Consider the following 20318-nt stretch of genomic DNA (forward strand, 5'->3'; position numbering starts at 1 on the left):
GGAAGTCATGGTTAACAAACCATGTTGCTTTGCAAAGGATGGTCTGTACCTGTCTCAGCCTTTTTTAGACAATGCCAAATTGACAAACCTACCGACATTGCAGATAAAACCCAAAGAAACCTGAAGGTGTTACTGCTCAATGTTAGGAGCCTAAACAAGAAACTCCACACTCTATAATCTCTCCTCAATCTGGAGAATACACTAAGACCAATAGTGGCTGCTAATGGGTCCAAAATACACCAAATAGCTAAGTTAATAGATCAAAAATGAAAAAAACTGTGAAATGAGGAAGGTTATATGTTGAAGGACTCTTGGGATTTTATAAAAGGGGTGCATAATGGTTTGCATGATGAAAATGCTAAGTTTGTTACAATTGATATAACTGATTTATTTTCAGTAATACCCCATGACATTGGTGGTTTGAGGCAGACCTAGCTGAACATTGTGAACTAAATTTATAGGAGTGCAGGTTGCTTACATAGTTGATGGAAATGGTATTGAAAAATAATTTCTTACACTTTGAAGGTGAGTATTATAGACAGGAGAATGAGATAACAATGGGGGCTTCATGTGTCCCATTATATGCTGTGAAGGCTGCCAGCCTAGCTAGATAGGATTTTGTAGATAATTCTGTCATTTGTAAATATTAATGTAAGCCACATGCTTGTTCTCTTAAATGTAAGAAAATTATGGTAAATGTTGAACTTCAAAAATGTAACTACATTGCACTCTGCTGGAGGAAAGCTGATAAGTCAACCACTGTATAATTTTTTGATCTCAAAACTCAGATCCGAGTTGTCTGAATGAAGGAATTCTTCCTCTTGTTTTGAGACCAGAGTTAATGGCTAGAATTTACATGTATAATGTCTTTTATTGGTATGGCTTCCTGACCAGCTGCAAGATCAAAAGGGCTGTTATACTCTGAGTTTCTGTTAGCCTGGAATCAGAGAATAATGATGTAATCTGAAATGGGTCAGTAGTTCCGTGTTATCAATTTAAGGACAGAGAGAGAGAGAGAGAATCAGAGCATTTTGCATTTGTTTTCAGAACTGTCAACATCACCAACACTGCCTTGCTCTATATGTAAGCTTATTTTAGAACTGTGTTTGCTCTTAGATATACATATGAAATAGGAGGTCTGATCTAGCTGTTTTCTATATTGATGACAGAACTTTTCTGCTGTATTATTTTAAACATTTCTCTGTGATCTCTGAACTCTTGACTAGCAGTGTGTAGTAAGATGTATTGTCTTGTGTTCTTCTTATTTAGTATTAAATATTTTTAAACCTTTCAATTGTGGCTGTTTTATGTAGAGATAATTTAAGCTCTAGAGTACATTGAATGTATATAGTAATATTGTCCAAGCCACTCCAAATCAGCCTTACTGTTCGTCACTCTTATCATTTGGATAAAAATACTGCACAGTGATAATTGGACACCCTTTGATAAGGGCCTTATTCGTAGCTGATATTAGTTATTGGCGGCAAGTGGTGCTACCTTATAGTCTGGGCAGAAGGAGCATAGCTGGATAACCTGTACCAGCCTTCCCCAGGAGTGTCTGTATGTTTGTATATATCTCATATCTCAAAGTGTGTGTGTGTCAGCTACTTGTGCAGGGACATGAAGCACTGGTTGGACTGAGAGGGTGCTGGAGGCTTTAGCTTGACCACTAGGCTGAGATCTTGACCCTATAGCTGTGCCAGTGGGGAGTCCTATTGGGGATCTGGAGAGAAAGGGAGAAATCAGGCCCAGACTGACTGTGATCTCTGTGTGCTCTTAAGAGAAATTGTACTTTACTGTGTGTGTATTTGTTATCCTTCCCAATGTGTACACCCCTCACTGGTGTTAGTGGTGAGGATTGAGGCTCCTTGATTGCTGGGCCAGTGCACGGGTGTCACATATTAATTGTTTGGCAGTGGTGGGATAGCCACACCACATATTAATTGGTTGGCAATTGGCTTGTTGTGGTGTGGATAGTGAATTCCTGTAGCTTGTGTACAGTGATCACTGAAGGTGTTTTTGTACTCTAAATCAGCCATGCAGTGAATTTTCAGAGTTCAGATCACAATTGTTTTATTTCTTTTGTGAGCTTAGTTAGTCAGGGAGAGCAGGCAAGCAGGTCAGCAGAGGAGTATGGAAAGCTGACAAGGAGCTAGTTGGATGAGGTGTGCCAGGCTAAAGGACTGGTGCAGGGAAACATGACTAAGGCAGATATGATTGCAGCTTTGGTCACAGCTGCATGAGAGAACAGCAACCAGGAGGATAATCAGACTGGCTGTGGAGATGTACAACACTCAGGGAATGGACAGCTCAAACTTTGTGCAGAGGACTTAAAAATCCATCTGGAGCTAAAGAGACTTGAGTTGGAGGCCAGGCATTTGGAAATGGAAGCTGTGGAAAAGCAGCTGCAGAGGCAGCATGGAAAGGAGATGCTGAGTCTTCGCCAGAGTCATGGAAGTAATGGAGAAGGGAGTAACTGGACCTCAGACGCACAAAAGGTCAGTAAATTTCTTTTGCAGTTTACAGAGGGGGAAAAGTTTGATAGTTTCATTCATATGTTTGAGAGGGTATGTAAACAGTATGATGATGACCAAAGGCTCTGGGTACGGTTCCTGACCCCCTTACTCCATGGTAAAGCTGTAACTATTTTGTCAAAAATGTCTGAAACTGACTGCTTTAATTATACTGCTATTAAGAATTGTTTGTTAGAATTCTTTAAGCTAACACCTGAAATTTATAGGAAAAAGTTTCATGAGCATAGACGCAGGGCAGATGAAAGTATGTGTGAATATGTTGCTGAACTGAGCAGTTATTTTCATAGGTGTGTGAGTAGATGTCAGGTCACCACTTTTGAAGGGCTGGCAGACCTTTTGGTAAGGGAACTAGCCCTTAACACTTTGCCTGAGGACATGAGGGTCTGGTTAGCTGATAGACAATGTGCTACTTCAAATGAGTTGGGAAAGAAGGAAGACCTGTACCTAGCAAGCAGGGTATCCCTGCACAGGAAAGGGACCCCAAGTACTGCTCATGGATCTAAAGGAACCCATGGTGGGCAGCCCAGGCTGCCCCAACAGAATCTGCCAGTAGCAGGGGAAGCCACTAGTCCAGGTACACATCCAAGACCTAGGGGTTAAATGTTTTGAATGCAAACAGTGGGGCCATGTGGCATACAGATGTCCATGGAGGCAAGGTGGGGAACAAAAGGTGAGAGATCCAGTAAGTGGGAAAGTCAGAATGCCAATAGTAGGTTGTCTTGAGACAACAGGGGTACCGAACTACCATCCTGCAGATGTCCTGACAGGGAAGGATTTTGATGAGGCAGTATCATGTGTTTATACAGTTAAACACAGTCAGGCTTCGAAACAAGCCTGTGGGTCTGGTAGCCTGAGGGAGACCCAGACAGACTGCATACTTGCAGTCAGGACTGGTGATGTGGTTACTTCAGGGAGGAAGCTAGTCCATAGCAGTGAGACTGAAGGTGAGCCACAGCTGTTTGTGAGTACTGATGTTCCCTTGGACAGAGTGACTGCAAAGGTAGAGGTGAGTAGTAGTACCCTGGCTGACAGTGAGGCACCGCTGTCAAAGGATGCCAGGCTTCCTGTGGAAGGGGAGCTGGGAAGGGTTACAAAGAGGGAGTTGAGACAGGCTCAGCTCTCAGACCCTACATTGCAAGGCCTGAGGCAGGTAGCTAGTGAGACACCTGATTCTCAAGGGAAGGGGAAATCTGTTTACTGGGACAAAAGGTTACTGTATAGAGAGTGGACCCCTGAGGGAGGGCTAGAAGATGAGAGGATACAGCAGTTGGTAGTGCCTGGAGCCAACCGTCTGGTGCTTCTAGCCATAGCCCATGGTATTCCCTTTGCAGGTCATATGGGCATAAAACATACAAAGAGACATGTTATGCAGAACTTCTACTGGCCTGCAATTTCCAGAGATGTAACAGGGTACTGCAGGACCTGTGAGCAGTGCCAGAAGGTAGGCAAGGCAGGAGACAAGGTGAGAGCTCCTTTGATGTCTTTGCCTGTGATTGAGGAGCCATTTCAGATAGCTATGGATATTGTGGGGCCTTTGAGTACCCCAAGTTTCACAGGGAAAAAGTATATCCTAGTAGTAGTAGATTATGCTACAAGATACCCTGAGGCAGTGACTTTATCCTCCACTGAGGCAGAAAAGGTGGCAAATGCTTTGTTAGAGATTTTCAGCATGGTAGGTTTCCCAAAAAAAATACTGACAGAGGTTCCAATTTCATGTCAGACCTGCTGGCTTGTCTGTGGAAGTACGGTGGGGTGAAGCACCTGATGACCACTTCTACCATCCCCAGACTAATGGTCATGCTGAGAGATTAAACTCTACAATCAAGTCCATGCTATGGGCATTTGCAGACCAGTTTAAGAGGGAATGGGACAAATATTTCCCTCATCTGTTGTTTGATTACAGAGAGGTTCCCCAGGAATCCACAGGTTTTTCACCCTTTGAGTTGCTATATGGGCACAGGGTGAGGGGACCTCTAGATTTAATTTGTGATAAGTGGGAAGATGAGTGTGAATCTCACAAGAAGGTGAGTGTGAATCTCACAAGGAGTCTGTTGTTTCATATATCCTAAACCTCAAGACAAGGCTCAGGGAACTCATGAGCTTGGCCCAGGAGAACCTAGCAGAAGCCCAACAGCAGAAAAGGTTCTGGTATGACTGGAATGCTCGAGCTAGAGAGTATGCTGTAGGGCAGCAGGTAATTGTTCTCATCCCTGTCAGACAGAACAAGCTACAAGCAGCTTGGGAGGGACCCTACAAGGTGGTAAGAAAGGTAAGTGATGTTAACTACATGGTGGAACTTCTAGGCAGAAGGCAGAGACACAAACTGTACCATGCTTACATGATGAAACCTTACCATGATAGGGAGGCCCTTGTGCTGAGCATTTGCAGTGGATTGCAGGAGGAGTCTGAGGGAGATCTGGTGACTGATCTCCTCAGTGAGGCTCGGAATGACACCTCAGTGGAAGAGGTAGTAATGTCCCAGCAGCTATCTTCTACTCAGGTTTGAGAAATCTGAGCAGTGTTACAGGAGTTTGGGGACATGTTCATTGGGAAACCAGGGTGAACCCACCTGGTGCAGCACCAGGTGGATACAGGACCCCAAAGGCCTATTAGGCAGGTCCCTTATAGGGTGCCTAAGAGAGTCAAACAGACTCGGAGGGAGGAGATACAGGTGATGTTGGAACTAGGGGTAATTCAAGAGTCCAACAGTCCCTGGGCCTCCCCAGTGGTGCTGGTGCCAAAGGAGGATGGCAGCACCAGGTTCTGTATGGAATACAGGAAATTAAATAGTCACACAGAGTCAAATGCTTACCCCATCCCTAGGACAGATGAGGCCCTAGAGCAGGTGGGTGGGGCTAAGTATCTTACAACCATTGACCTTACCAAGGGCTGCTGGCAGGTGCCCTTGACTTCCAGTGCTAGAGAGAGGTTAGCCGTTGTGACTCCTATTGGCTTGTATGAGTTCACAAAGATGCCCTTTGGGATGAAAAATGCCCCGGCAACATTCCAGAGGCTGGTAGATCATATCCTAGCAGGAGCAGGAGGGTTTGCCCCGGCTTACCTAAATGATATTGCCATCTACAGTCATTCCTGGCAAGAGCACCTTCAGCATGTCAGGGAGGTGCTGGGCAGACTACAGAGGGCAGGGTTGACCATTAAGCCCAGCAAATGTCAGGTGGGTATGGCATAGGTCTCTTACCTGGGACATAGAGTGGGGAGTGGTAAGATCAGGCCAGAACCTGACAAAGTAGAAGCCATTCAGGCATGGCCTGCACCTGTTACCAAAAAGCAGGTGAGGGCATTCTTAGGGACAACAGGGTACTACAGAAAGTTCGTCCCCAGTTATAGTACCATAGCTGCTCCCCTCACAGACCTGACAAGGAAGAACAGGCCAGATAAGGTATTGTGGACCACATCATGTAAGCAGGCATCCCAGAAGCTTAAAGAAGCTTTGGGAGGACCCCATGTGTTATTCAGTCCAGATTACAGCAAAGAATTTGATGTGCAGGTGGATGCTTTGAACCATGGGGTGGGGGCTGCACTTAGCCAGATTTCTTCAGAGGGAAAAGAGCACCCAGTGGTTTATTTCAATCATAGGCTTCAACCCAGGGTGGAATGCTATGCAGCTGTAGAAAAGGAATGTCTAGCCATAGTGTGGGCACTCCAGAAACTTCAGCCTTATCTGCATGGAAGAAAATTCACTGTAGTGACAGATCACAATCTCCTAACATGGTTAAATAGAGCTAGCCAGCAAAATGCCAAGTTGCTAAGATGGAGCATAGGGTTGCAAGCATATGATATATCAGTGCAGCACCACAGTGAGACTAGCAATACCAATGCAGATGGGCTCTCAAGACAGGGAATGGGGGTAAGGTATACTCAGATAGACCTAACCGTCTCAAGCAATGTTTCTCAAGGGACACTTGAAAAACTAGCATGAGTTCTCCAGGGGGGAAAATATGTGAAGGGTGTCAGCCTAGCTAGATAGGATTTTGTAGATAATTCTATTTGTAAATATTAATGTAAGCCACATGCTTGTTCTCTTAAATGTAAGAAATTATGGTAAATGCTGAACTTCAAAAATGTAACAACATTGCACTCTGCTGGAGGAAAGCTGACAAGTCAGGCACTGTATAATTTGTTTGATCTCAAAACTCAGATCTGATATGTCTGAAGGAATTCTTCCTATTGTTTTGAGACCAGACTTAATGGCTAGAATTTACATGTATAATGTCTTTTATTGCTCTGGCTTCCTGACCAGCTGCAAAATCAAAAGGGCCGTTACACTCTGATTTTCTGTTAGCCTGGAAACAGAGACTAATGATGTAATCTGAAATGAGTCTGTGGTACCGTGTTATCAATTTAAGGACAGAGAGAGAGAGAGAGAGAGAGAATCAGAGAATTTTGCATTTGTTTTCAGAACTGTCAACATCACCAGCACTGCCTTGCTCTATATGTAAGTTTATTTTAGAACTGTGTTTGCTCTTAGATGTAGATAGGAAATAGGAAATCTAGTCTAGCTGTTTTCTGTACTGATGTCAGAATGTTTCTACTGTATTATTTTAAGCATTTCTCTGTGATCTCTGAACTCTTGACTAGTACTGTGTAGTAAGACATATTGTCTCATGTTATTATTTATTATTAAATATTTTTAAACCTTTCAACTGTGGCTGTTTTATGTAGAGATAATTTAAGCTCTAGAGTACATTGCATGTATATAGTGATACTGTCCAAGCCACTCCCAATAAGCCCTGCTGTTCATCACACTTACCATTTGGGTAATAATATTGCACAGTTATAATTGGACCCCCTTTGATAAGGGCCTTATTAGTAGCCGATATTACTGGTTGGTGGCAAGTGATACTACCGTATAGTCTGGGCAGAAAGGGCATAGCTGGAGAACCTGTGCCAGCCTTCCCCAGGAGTGTCTGTGTTTGTCTATAACTCATATCTCACAGTGTGTATGTGTCAGCTACCTGGGCAGGGACATGAAGCACTGGTTGGACAGAGAGGGTGCTGGAGGTTTTAGCTTGACCACTAGGCTGAGATCTGGACCCTATAGCTGTGCCAGTGGGGAGTCTTATTATGGATCTGGAGAGAAAGGGAGAAACCAGCCACAGACTGACTGTGATCTCTGTGTGCTCTTAAGGGAAATTGTACTTTACTATGTGTATATTTGTTATCCTTCCCAATTTGGATGCCCCTCACTGTTGTTAGTGGTGAGGATTGAGGCTCCTTGATTGCTGTGCTAGTACATGGGTGTCACATATGCGAAGTTAGTTTTGCATATTTAGGGCAAAATATATTATTAATTTCCCCTTCGTGAACTATTGGAGCTGATACAAATGTTACCTAGATGATATTTGTATCTTTTGGAATGTTACTGAGGAAATGCTTAAATAATTTGTTCAATATATTGGGTCAACCACAGAATTTTTAAAAATGTACCTATAATATTTCCTATAACTTAGTAAACTACTTGGATGTTACTGTTACTATGCACAAGCCAGATGATAAAATTTTTAAATTGTATGCCTACCAAAAGGAAACATTTTCCAGTTCCTATTTGTATTATACCAGTGCCCACTCTAGTAACCAGAAAAAAAGTATAGTCAAAGACCAGTTTATAAGAATTTCTAGAATGGTATCTGATGATACTGATTTTGAGGAAGAGTATGGCAGGGTGAAAAAAATGTTTTTAGAAAGAAAGTACTCTAACCAACTAATACACAACATCATTGGAGAAGTTAAGAAAAAGAGAGAGAATAGATATTCTCCCATTATAGGAAGGAATGATATTATTATTAATCGAACTAGCAGGTTTTCCAGTTTGGAGGATAACAAGACGGAATGAGAAGAAGAGGTGAACTATTCTTACCAAGGGGCTTTTGTAATGAATTATAATACTGAAGCGAACTTAACCAAAAATATTATTGTTAGAAATTAGAATATGTTCGCTAGATTTTCAGACCTGGAAGGTTTATTTAAAAACCCTATTAAGTTGGGTACAACATCAAAGACATATTGGAAAATTATAGGAATATCACTGGTTTCCACAACAGAAAAAAATCGGGAATGTATAAATGTGGAACGTTTACTCAATGCTCTTTTATAGCTAACACTGAGCATATTTACATTCCAAGTAGGGATAGACTTATTGATTCTAGGAAATATTCCAATTGCGATAGTAAAGGAGTTATTTACTTAGCTTTGTGTAAATTATGTAATGCCTTCCATGTGGGAAAGACTTAAATGCTTAAAAAAGAATGTACAAACACCTATATGATATAAAAAGAAAAGACGAGACAAATGCTCTCTTTAAAGATACTTTATCATATAGGAATGCTTTCTTCACATTTTTTGCCCTAGAAGTGGTTCCCCAGGCCCCTAGGGGTGGTCCCTGGGAAACTAAGAAAAAGTATAGAGATGTATAATGGCAATTGGTACTGGAAGCTAACAGATCACCTGGGTTGAATGAGAATATCTCTTTAGTTCCAGTTCTTAAGTTCAGCCAGACTGTGACTTCTTTGATGCATACGGTGAAGCTATGATGTATTTGACTTTTCTCTTGGGAGGTTTTACTATTTTTACAGCTTTTATTATTTTTGTTTTATCATTTCGAACTACAATTGTGTATTATTTATTATTATTGTAAATCACATTATTGAGTTTTTATATATTTACAGTTATATATTTATATACATTTATATTTACATGGGTTAGGATAGTTACATATATGTCTTAAGTGATGCTCAATAGGGACACTTGGTCATCCCCCTCTACTTAAAGCAGTCTTTGATACAAAAGAACCAATTCAATAGTGTAATTTCTCAATATAAAGGCACAGCATTCACATCAGCAGTTTTTATATCTATGTTGCTATATATCCATGTTTTTGTATCTTCATGTCCTTATTAGTTTTACTTTCATTTTAACATTTTTATTTCAATATTTATAGTATTTTTATAGGATGTATTTTTATACTAAGCATTTTGAATTAGATGTTTTATGGATATCAGAAGACTGGTCTTAGATGTTTTAGTGATGATACCTTTACATTTTGATGACTAGGACATTAATAGTTTAATTAAAGGATGTGATGTCATTATTATTTTAATATAAAATCACTAGGGGAAGCTTGGTTCAGTATCTGATGAAGTCTTAATTATTGTGATGAAAATGCCATTCTTTTAGGGTTTATGTTGTGTTTGGATAATAAAGAATTCTGCTTAGAAATATCTGTGAACATATTACTTGTATCTCAGCAGTGCACATTATTCTTAGTTTGCTGTTCTAATGTTTCCATGGAGACAAGTTGACTATAGATCCAGGCAATACATTTTGAGAGCAGCGGGCATTGTTTGCTAAGGGAAATGTAAAATTAAAAGGTGTAACAGCAAGCAGCTCAGTAAAAAATAAAGATTGAAATTATTGATACTGAGTAAGAGATAGCTTAAATACTTCAATGCATTTACTAGAACAGTGTATAATTTAGTTGTATTTAAAGATAGCCAGTGCACTTTTCTTAAGGATGAAAGGTAATGTTTACTGAAAGCATACAAGCTATTTTTCACAGCTGGGAGGGGAATAGTGATAAGAAAAGAATGCATAGCAATTGGCATAAGTAGGAGCACAGGCTGTAACATGCATTTTAACATGGATAACCTTCATTTTAGGTGAGTAATCCAAAGGTACCTGTACTCCACCAAACATGACAGAAATCCTGTATAATAGTGGAAATAAGTCCAATCACACAGTAAAAAATATACATTTAATGCTTAAATGACAAAATAAAATACAAGTAAGCACTTTCATCTTTTCAAATATAAGACATCATCAGTACTAAATGGTCCAAGCAATAGCAATCATTTAAATAATCCCCCATCCAAGCAATTCAAAAGGTACAGTACATTCAAAACAATAACATTCACAATGTAATCATAGCAACATACAGAAGATATTAAAATATGCATAACAAGTATATAAATTTAAAAAATTCCATGCATTCCTAAAACAAAATATTTACATCATTCATCTAGTAAAATGTGAAGTATTAATAAAAGTTACAATTTTTAAAATTAAAAAAAAAACTGAATGGCTGCAGCTACTCTGGTTCCCGATGTGCATTTTCGTGTTTGGTGTAGAGACTAGAGTTGTCAGTTGTTGTCCATTTGGGAGTCTGTTTAAGAGTCCATTGACTGGGTTGAGCGTACCATTTTCTATAGCCGTGGTGTTTTTTGCTTGGTATTGTGGATTGCATTGTTTTGAAGATCATTGGAATGTTTTGAAGATTTTTGGGCTGAACAGACCTTTGCAGGGTAGAGGTTGCACTGAGCATACCTCTCAACTGTACAAATTTTTGCAGAATGTTCAGATTTTTGGCTCATATTTTTGGCCCATTCCTCATAAAATTTGTGGTTTTCTGGCAAATCAGTAGGATGATCTATGGATTGAAGTCACTAAATAATGATATACATTTGAGTTTCAGACTTCAAATCCTTCAGAAAATGTATGTTAAAACAAATCCTGTAACTCTAGCAACTTTCTAAGTTTCTAAGAGCAATATTTAAAATATGTCTCTATTTGTGGGCCTCTGCCCCCCCCCCCATTTTATTGGGCTTTGTCCAGATTTTTTGCACTAACAGGTTGGGAGGTATGACCAAGAGTAAGTGAAGGAAGCCTGTCTTGTCTACTGATTTGGATGTGAATCTGGATTTTTGAATTCTGTTGAGTCGGAGGGGACTGGTCTGGGACTTGGGGCATGCTGGTATTGAGGATGGAGATCGCAATGATGTGGATGGAGAGGATTGCTGTGGTCACTGTGGTCACCTTGGTTGCTGTGGTTGTTTGGGCCTTTGGATGGTGGAGACCCAACTTTGTCTGCTTGTTTTTGATGTGAATTTCTGAATTTGTGTTCTGTTGAGTCAGAAGAGTCTGGTTTGGGACATGGGACATTGCTGGTGTTGAGATGGAGCTTGAGATGTGTGGATGGTGAGGATTGCTGCGATTACTGCAGTTGGCACTGTGATGTGAAGAGCATGGTTATTGCAGCTTTGGTGCCTTCAGATGGCTTGCACTCTGTTGTTGTTACTATTGTTGTTTATATGTATTGTTTTTGTGTTTATGTTTTTTGCACATGGGCTTGGAGAAACGTAAATTCGTTCAGCTGTGCACTGTTGCTGTATGGTCTGAATGACAATAAAGTTAATTTAATAGATTGATTGATTGATTGATTGATTCATTGATTGATTGAATTTTCCAGCCCTCCTATTTAAACTGGGTAAATAGATATCATATCATTCAGGTCCAGTGATTTCTTAGCATTTACTTTTAATTGCCAAAATAATTCTTTATATTCCAAACTATTCTCCCAACCCCCTGGAGACCCTATCAACAACTTCTAAAATGGCAAAAGCAAATTATTCAAATCCAAATGTTTGTAAATTGCATTCTTGTTGTTAATTTTTTTTATATCCTGATGATGTTCATATATTCTTTTGTGTAATGTCCTTTACATTTTACCTACAGAGAAATTTTTACTTAAAGAACCCATTGCCAAATATATGAAACCCTTTGTCTGACAATTACCATTGTAAAAATATAGTAGATATTGACCATGAAAGTAAAGTAAGATAATTTTAGGTTATATATGTATATTAGAACACTGTTGGCAATACCCACATCTCAGTGTGCCAAAACTTTTGTTGTTGTGACATTTCTTGTCACCATGTCAACCCCTCTCCAAAATATTTTTTTATGTTTTTAGCTGTCTTGTGTACCACATAAGGTGGAGGATCAAATTTCTCTGAATCAAATTATTTTAAAATATTCCAATTGTTATTTATTATATTTACAACATTATTACTAGCTGAACCATATTGTAAAACTAATGCTTTAGTAAAATAATTAATTATTGTGTCTGACCCTGAGATTTCATGATTACACTTATTCATATTAAATAAACAATTACCCAAAATTGGAATAGGGATTATTTAAATGGCTGCTGTTGCTTGATCCCATTTAGTTCTGATGAAGTCTTATTTCTGAAAAGATGAAAGCACTTAAACTTATTTGTATTTTATTTTGGCATTCAAACATTAAATGTATATCTATACTGTGCAATTGGATTTACTTCCATCATTATATGGATTTTCTTTTATGTTTGATGGACTGCAGGTAACTTTGGATTACTAGTTATTTTTTAACCTGCACTTTTTGCCTTTCTGTTTTGGTTCTTAATTTTAGGTTAGGCTATGTCTGTGGGTACAGCTGTCAATTTGGGACAATTGTTCCTATCAGGGGGGTTAAATTTCATTACTTGAAGATGAATATAGTTTTGGGTATTTTTTTAAGTTAATAGGTTCTGGGGTGTTCTGGGGTGTGTTTGTTGTGAGGGTTTTCATTAAAACAAAAAGTCTTGAAAAATGTGTCATAGGTTCAAATGGAGATGACAAGAGAGAACTCTATAAAAAAATCAACCTGCCAAACCTTAGCATGTGCATATAACACAAAAGTTGGAAATAGGCATTTTAAAAAGCTGTCATATGTAATAGGTGGGAATAATATATTATTATCATGACCTCACAGATATAGACAAAATAGTATAGAATTATATTAAGAAATGGAGAGTGCAGATAGCAATGCTGTAGGAGACACATCAAGAAAAAAATGAGCATGTGAATCTGATAAAGAAAGGATTTCAGGATGGATATTCAGCAGAATATCAGGGACAAAGGAAAAGAGGAATACTTATACTAACTGCTAGAGACTCTCCAATAATAATAGATGAGGAAAAAAGGACAATAATTGGAGATTTGTGGTAGTAAGGGGCTACTGGCAAGGGAGGAGGATTATACTGCAATGTATTTATATTCTACTAAAACTGCTATTGTGGAACATTAGAAAATTTGGGGAGAAATAATCACCTTTCATCAGGGAATATTACTTATAGTTGGAAACATGAACTTGATGTGCAGCAGTGACAATATATTTGGGGGACAAAGAAGGCTCCCTATTGAAACATTGTCACTCAAAATGCAAGTCCCAACAAGCCAAACAAAAAAAAAAGACAGAAAACCAAGAAAAGAGCAAATCTCAAAAATCACTCTTCTACTTAAAATGTATTTTTGCAGGGGGGAAAGCCCCTCTACACCCCCATCACAACCCCCAGAACATATACAGTATATACAAACTCCAAGAATGCCATACCTCCCAGAAAAGGGAATATTCCAAGAAATGACATTTCAAACTTGGTATATACAAGTCCAATCTTTTGGCAATTCAGTCTTTGTGTTTTGAGACTCGCAGTAGCAAGTCCCAGCCTTTCAAATGGTTACTGACCTGGAAGGGAAAATATAACAAAAGAGGTGGAATTCTGAAGACTTTATGAAAATATTTAGTATGGAAGATGTGAATTCAGTAGTAGGAACTCAGAGAGAATTTACATATTGTTCAGCAAGGTACGATAACTGGGCTGGACTAAACAGAAATTCACAGGAACATGGGCATTTAATTGAAAGTTTTGACACTCATCCAATAACTACTTCAGATCATATGCCAATAAAAACCAAGATAAAAATGCAGGCTAATGAAGTAAAAATGAGACCCTGGCACTTACCCACCTACCTGTTAAAAAGAAAGGAACTTAAGGAATGGGTGGTGGAAATTATTTGAGAGTTATTAGGGAAGATAGACATTTCTTCAGAAGTTATCACTTGTGAGTGGGATAACAAGAAAGTTGAGTTTAAAAACAGGGTAGAAATAAAAGAAAAAAGATATGGTTAAGAAGTAATATAAATTATTTAGAGGGACTGACAAAGTTTGAAGCTTTACAAAATCATAAGGTGAATCTCACATAACAAGAATAGGCGCAGCTGCAAAGTGCTAAACAGATAATGAGGGAGTATATGGATAATTTGGATAGGTTTTGATCTATTATCTGCAGGTACAATAACTGGGCTAGACTAGACAGAAATTATATTTCACAGGAACACTTACATTTAATTGAAATCTTCTACACAAATTCAATAACTATTTCAGATCATGCACCAATAAAAACTAAGATAAATTGCAGGGTAGTGAAGTCAAAATGAGACACTACTGTTTCCCCACCTACCTGTTAAAATAGATGACTTTAATGAATGGGTAGTGGAAATTATATGAGAGTTATTAGGAAAGATAGAAATTCTTCAGAAGTTATACTAAGTGAGTAGGATAAAATGAAAGTGGAGTTTAAAAATAGGGTAGAAATAAAATAAAAAGTGATATGGTTAAGAAGTAACAGGAATTATTTAGGGGACCTGACAAAGGTTAAAGTATTGTAAAATAAGGGAAATCTAAGGGAAAGAACAAGAAGATTTGCAACTGCAGAGTGCTAAAGAGAAAATAAGGGAGTTTATGGATAATATGCATGAGTTCATGAAAGATTGCAGTTAAGCCACATCTTTTTGATAATAACTCAAAAGCAACTTTTAACACAATGAGTTAGGCAACAGAAAGTAAAAGGGTAATTGCCAAACTTACAGAGCCTATAACAAGAAAAATAACCAGAGATCCTGTAGAGGTATTAGAGATATTTCAGAAAGTTTATGAAAATTTGTATAAAGCAGAGAAATGTGGAAATCAAAAAAGAGCACAAGTGAATTTAATTATGGAAGACTTAAATATGTTAAGGTTAAATGTAGATGAGGCTCAACAATTAATAATTAAGACAGGAGGAAATGAGATAAAACAGTGACTTATAATCAATCTGCAGGAAAGTCTCCAGGAATAGATGGTGTTCCTGTGGAAGTTTGAAAGTTAGGAGGGAAGAAAATGTTAAAGATCTGAAAGCTTTTGTTTAATGTCACTTTATAAGGAGAGGAAGTACCAGCATCCTGGAAGAAAGCTGTGGTGGCTCTAATACCAAAAAGGTAAAGACCCATGAGACCCAACTTCATATAGGCCCATTTCAATTTTAAACCATGATTGTAAAGTGTTTATGTCTATAATAGCTAAGAATTGGCAAAAGCATTGTCAGAACTGATAGACATGGATTAATGTGGTTTTGTGGAAGGGATGCAAACATTTGACAACATTAATGGAACAATGATGATTCAGAGGGAAGAAGAATGTAAGAAAATAGCACGGATGGAGTGTCTTGATGCAAAAAAAATTGACAGAGTAAACTGGGATTTTGAGTAGGGAAATGGAGGCATTTGCATTCCCTAACACAATAATAAGGTTAATTAGAAGGATATATGAATTAACTGAGGTGAGAATTAAAGTGGGAGGTTTCCTCTCTGATAATTTGTGTTCAGACAGAGGAACCAGACAGGGGTGGCCTCTTTCCCCTTTGTTATTTTGCTTTATGTTTAGAACCATTGGCAAAGAAAATAAGGGACTCAGAAATTCAAGGATATAATTGGTATGGTAATCAAGAAAAGCTGGCTTTATTTGCAGATGATATTATTTTGTACTTGATAAATCCAGAAAAGGACATCTCTGTGTTGTGGAGCATTTTGACACAGTTTCAAGACTTTTTTGGATGTAACATTGATTCAGCAGTGCCCGTATTTGTGTGGATATTATGGGATGGGGTATTTGGGAGTATGGATTGAAAGGGGCTTCTTTTGTTGTGGCTGGAGATATATGGGAGGAGACTGGGCAAAAGATAATGCAAAAATTAAGAAACTGGAGACTCTTGTGCATAGATATGGATGGTGAGGTGCAGGCAGTGAAAATGTTTTTGGTTCCTTTGGTCTTGTATATGGGTCATTCTTTTGTCAACCAAAGAAGAAGTTTTGGACAATAATTAATGGGAAATTGGAGGAGTTTGTCCAGTAGGGAGGGGAGGAGTTGGGTGGGATGGGTTGATCCTTTCAGTAGAACAAGGTGGTTTGGATTTACCTGATTGGGGGGATGTTTTGCAGCTACACATTTGAGGCCCATGTGCATAACATGGGCAGAAAGTTGTGGTTCAGAGTGGAAGGGGTTGATGGTGAAGCAAACGGGAGGTTCAAAAATATTTATATAGAGAGAGACAAAGAGCAAGAGAGGGATTTTGGATGCAGATCCTTAGGGAGACTAGTGGCAACCATACAGAATATTGTATTCATAAAGTAGCAAAGAGTATTCTGGGAACTGGGCTGATTGATTGCAAGTGGGGGTGTGGAGAATGGGAGGAGGAGGCTGGACTATGCTGGAGAGACCTGGAGGGGGAACCAGGATATTGGGAAAAATACCTTAAGCAGTAAGGGTAGGAGAGTGGGGTGAGGCCGGGAAGACATTTGGACTGCAGGCTAGGGCTGCCTTCTCTGTTGGGGCATGATCTTAAAGTACGAGTAAAATGAAAGGGATGGGGACCTGCTCTGGTGGAGTTTTTAGTTGAATCCAGAACAGAGACAGCTGTTGAAGAGGAGATAATTGGTGAAGCATGTAGGATATTGCATGCTGACTATAAGAATCAATCAGAGGAGGTTGGATGGGATTGGAAGGAGGGACTGGAGGATGGGTTTGTAAGAGTACAGTAAGAGGGAGTGAGTGTGTGTGTGTGTGTGTGTGTGTGTGTGTGTGTGTGTGTGTGTGTGTGTGTGTGTGTGTGTGTGTGTGTGTGTCTGTGTGTCTCATAGGTATGCAGGTGGCCCTGGGGGGTTGGGGTCTTTGCTTGCAAGTGTTTGCATAGGTATTTATATACCCCAAGCGAACCTCATAGAGTTTTTCCTCAGGTGGGTGACAGATGTTAGATGTGTGATGGATAGGAAAGAGGTGGCTGGGAGTATGTATTTTGGGAGTGTAATGGGTTGTCAGATTTTGGGGATTCCCTGCAGGGTTCTCTGTCAAAGGTATTGGGTGAACAAATGGCTGTGAGTAGGGAAAACAGTTCTTTTGAGCTGGGATAAAGGATCTGGGTTGCCTAGACATGGTAAGGTCTTGCTGGATTTGATTCTGTTAGCTGCCAAGGGGGCAATTGCTGGAAAGTGGAGATCATAGTCTACACCAACTGTATTTGAGGTGTCGAATTCTATAAAAGAGATAAAAGAACTGGAAAAGAGATATTTAGAATATGGAAAGAGAAAATTACATAAAAGTAAATGGAAATGGTGGGAACAATACATGCATAATAATGTTATGGCAGTGGAGGAGTGAGGTTTAACAGAAGGTAGGAATTCAGCAATATTTTGTAATGTTGGACTGATTATAGCAGCAAAGAAAATATATATATGATGTATATTGCATTTCAATGGAAAAATGTTAAAAATGGTTTGGCTTCTTTTCTGTAAATATATGTTTGCCTATGTCTTAAGTGATAATTTAATAAAGGTGTTTAAAAAAAAACAGGTTTTGTACCATGAGAATGGTGGACTGCAACTGTTATAGCACTTCACAAGGGTGAACTATCAACAACCTCATAAACTACAGAACTATTGGTCTGACTTGTTTAATATGCAAAGCCATGAAAATAATTATCATGGAAATTATCAGCAAAGACATATGCAACCTTCATAGATGGGACCTAACCCAGTTTGCTTTTGACACAGGGAAGGTCATGCCTACATATCCAGGTGGACTTCTCTGAGAATGTCACTTAGGCAATGGATGAGGAGAAGACACTGCATACTCCCTACCTGGACCTGGCTAAGGCATTTGAAACAATACTTCACTCATGTATAGTTGACAAACTCATTAAACTGGACATAAACCCCTACATAACTCACTGGATTACCAGCTGGCTCACAAACAGGACCCAAAAAAGTCACTGGTCACCAACTGGGGTACCTCAGGGCTTCATGCTGGGACTGCTTTTATGTGGCATCTACTTCTCAAAGGTAAAGACTAATGTCAGGGGCTTTCGGCTGACCAAGTTTGCAGATGACTGCAAATTGGAAGATATCATAGATTCCCCCCATGACACGAATACTTTACAAGAGGATGTAAAACAGACAAATAACTGGTGCCTAATTCACAGATTACAACTCAATGCCAAGAAATGCATTATAGTACCTTTTGGGAAAACTGCCACCCAGGCTAATTACTCCATTAATAACACAACTCTAAGAGTTGACTCGGTAGTCACTGATCTGGGAATATATGTAAACAGTCATCTGGCCTTTGACCAACATGTGGCCATGGTAGTAAGAAAGTCATTCAATGTCACCCAACTTATAAATAAGGCCATGGCATCCAGGTCCAGGGAAGTTATAGTGACATTTTACTCAGCCATTATCAGTGCTGTCATTGAGTATAATGCCCCCTTCTGCATGTACCTGACCAGACATATGCAACAGTTGGAACATCCACAAAAGTTCCTTACCAAGAGAATTCATATTACAAACATTGCCCAAAATGGATCCCCTTAAAGCCCTATCTCTATACTTGGTCTCCTACAGGTTACTGAGAGGCGATCTTTGCCTTGCATACAAGGCATCTTCAGAGCTAGTTCTGATAGAGCTTTTTCACAGCTGCAAAATGAACAGCATCAGTACCACTAGATCCAAGGATTTAAATTTTGCTTGTGACATAAGTAAAACATGTTGGTGAGACAGATATGTGTCTCGGAGGATTTCCATGCTCTGGAACATCCATATGAAGCAGGGTCCATCTATAACCTTATTTAAATGTAACCTTGACCAATGGATGGAAAATCAGAAATTCACCCCAGGTCTGGCCCCTTCTCTCTGATAAACAAAGGTAAACAGTAATGCCCAAACTAACAAACCTCCTGACATAACCTCTAGAAATTTCCTAACATACCCCCTCCAAATAAATGCCCATCATACACAGAGACACATTTGGGTTGAGGTGCACAGCTAGGCTTACAAAGGACCTGGTGGTCATTAGCCTAGTATATATACCTATGACTCTATGAAACTATGAAAAATGAGGCATTGGTACTTTCCTACTTAGTTGTTAAAAAGAGGGGAATTTAAGGAATAAGCAGGGGATATGATCTGAGAGTCATTAGGAAAGATATCAGTTACTTCAAAGGGAATGCAAAGAAAATGAAGTTTAAAATACTGTAGAAGTAAGAGACAAGGAGAGAAAGAGATATAGGAAAGATGTAATAGGAATTATTTGGAGTATTTCCTTATCTGAGGCTTGTGAGACTGGTCTCTGAAGAATGAACTTACCAAATTCAGGCAGGAATACTAGCAGAGATGTTCACAGCTCGGGGCTACCCTGCTTGTATGGTTAACTAAGTCCAACAAGAAGAGGAGGCAAAAAGGAGAGAAGGATGGTTCCTACCATTACTTAGAATAGAAGGGACTAATAATGACAACAATTGTTTGAGAAATAAAGTATGTGTTACCAAAGACTTTCAGAGTTCCTTCGTGACAACTTATGATAGTAAGGCAAACCATTTAAAATGGATTTTAGAGAAGAACTGGAACATTTTTTGTAGTTTTGAAGGTTACACAGACACTTTGGGTACTTACCCACAGATTGTATATAGGAAAGGTAGGACAATTAAACAACATGTGGAAGGAATTTCTAATTATGTGATGTATAACCGGAAATCAGGTACATATAAATGTGGGAACTATAGACAATGTAATTTTTTAAGGGTAGGTGATAAAATAAAAATTAACAACATTATGATTAAACCACCCTTTCATTGTGGTTGCAACACTTCTGGATTAGTATATGTTGCTTTATGTGAAATATGCATGAGTTTTTACATTGGTAATACCAAGAGAAAGTTTCATGAACGTATATATGAACATATATTAGATATTAGGAAAACAGCACTAACAATTCATTAGCAAAACATGTAGCTAAATTCCCTTTGTTCATAGGTATTGATAT

The sequence above is a fragment of the Protopterus annectens genome, chromosome 2.part0, assembly GCF_019279795.1.
Source record: "Protopterus annectens isolate FY-2018-M chromosome 2.part0, PAN1.0, whole genome shotgun sequence".
NCBI classification, from domain to species: domain Eukaryota; kingdom Metazoa; phylum Chordata; order Ceratodontiformes; family Protopteridae; genus Protopterus; species Protopterus annectens.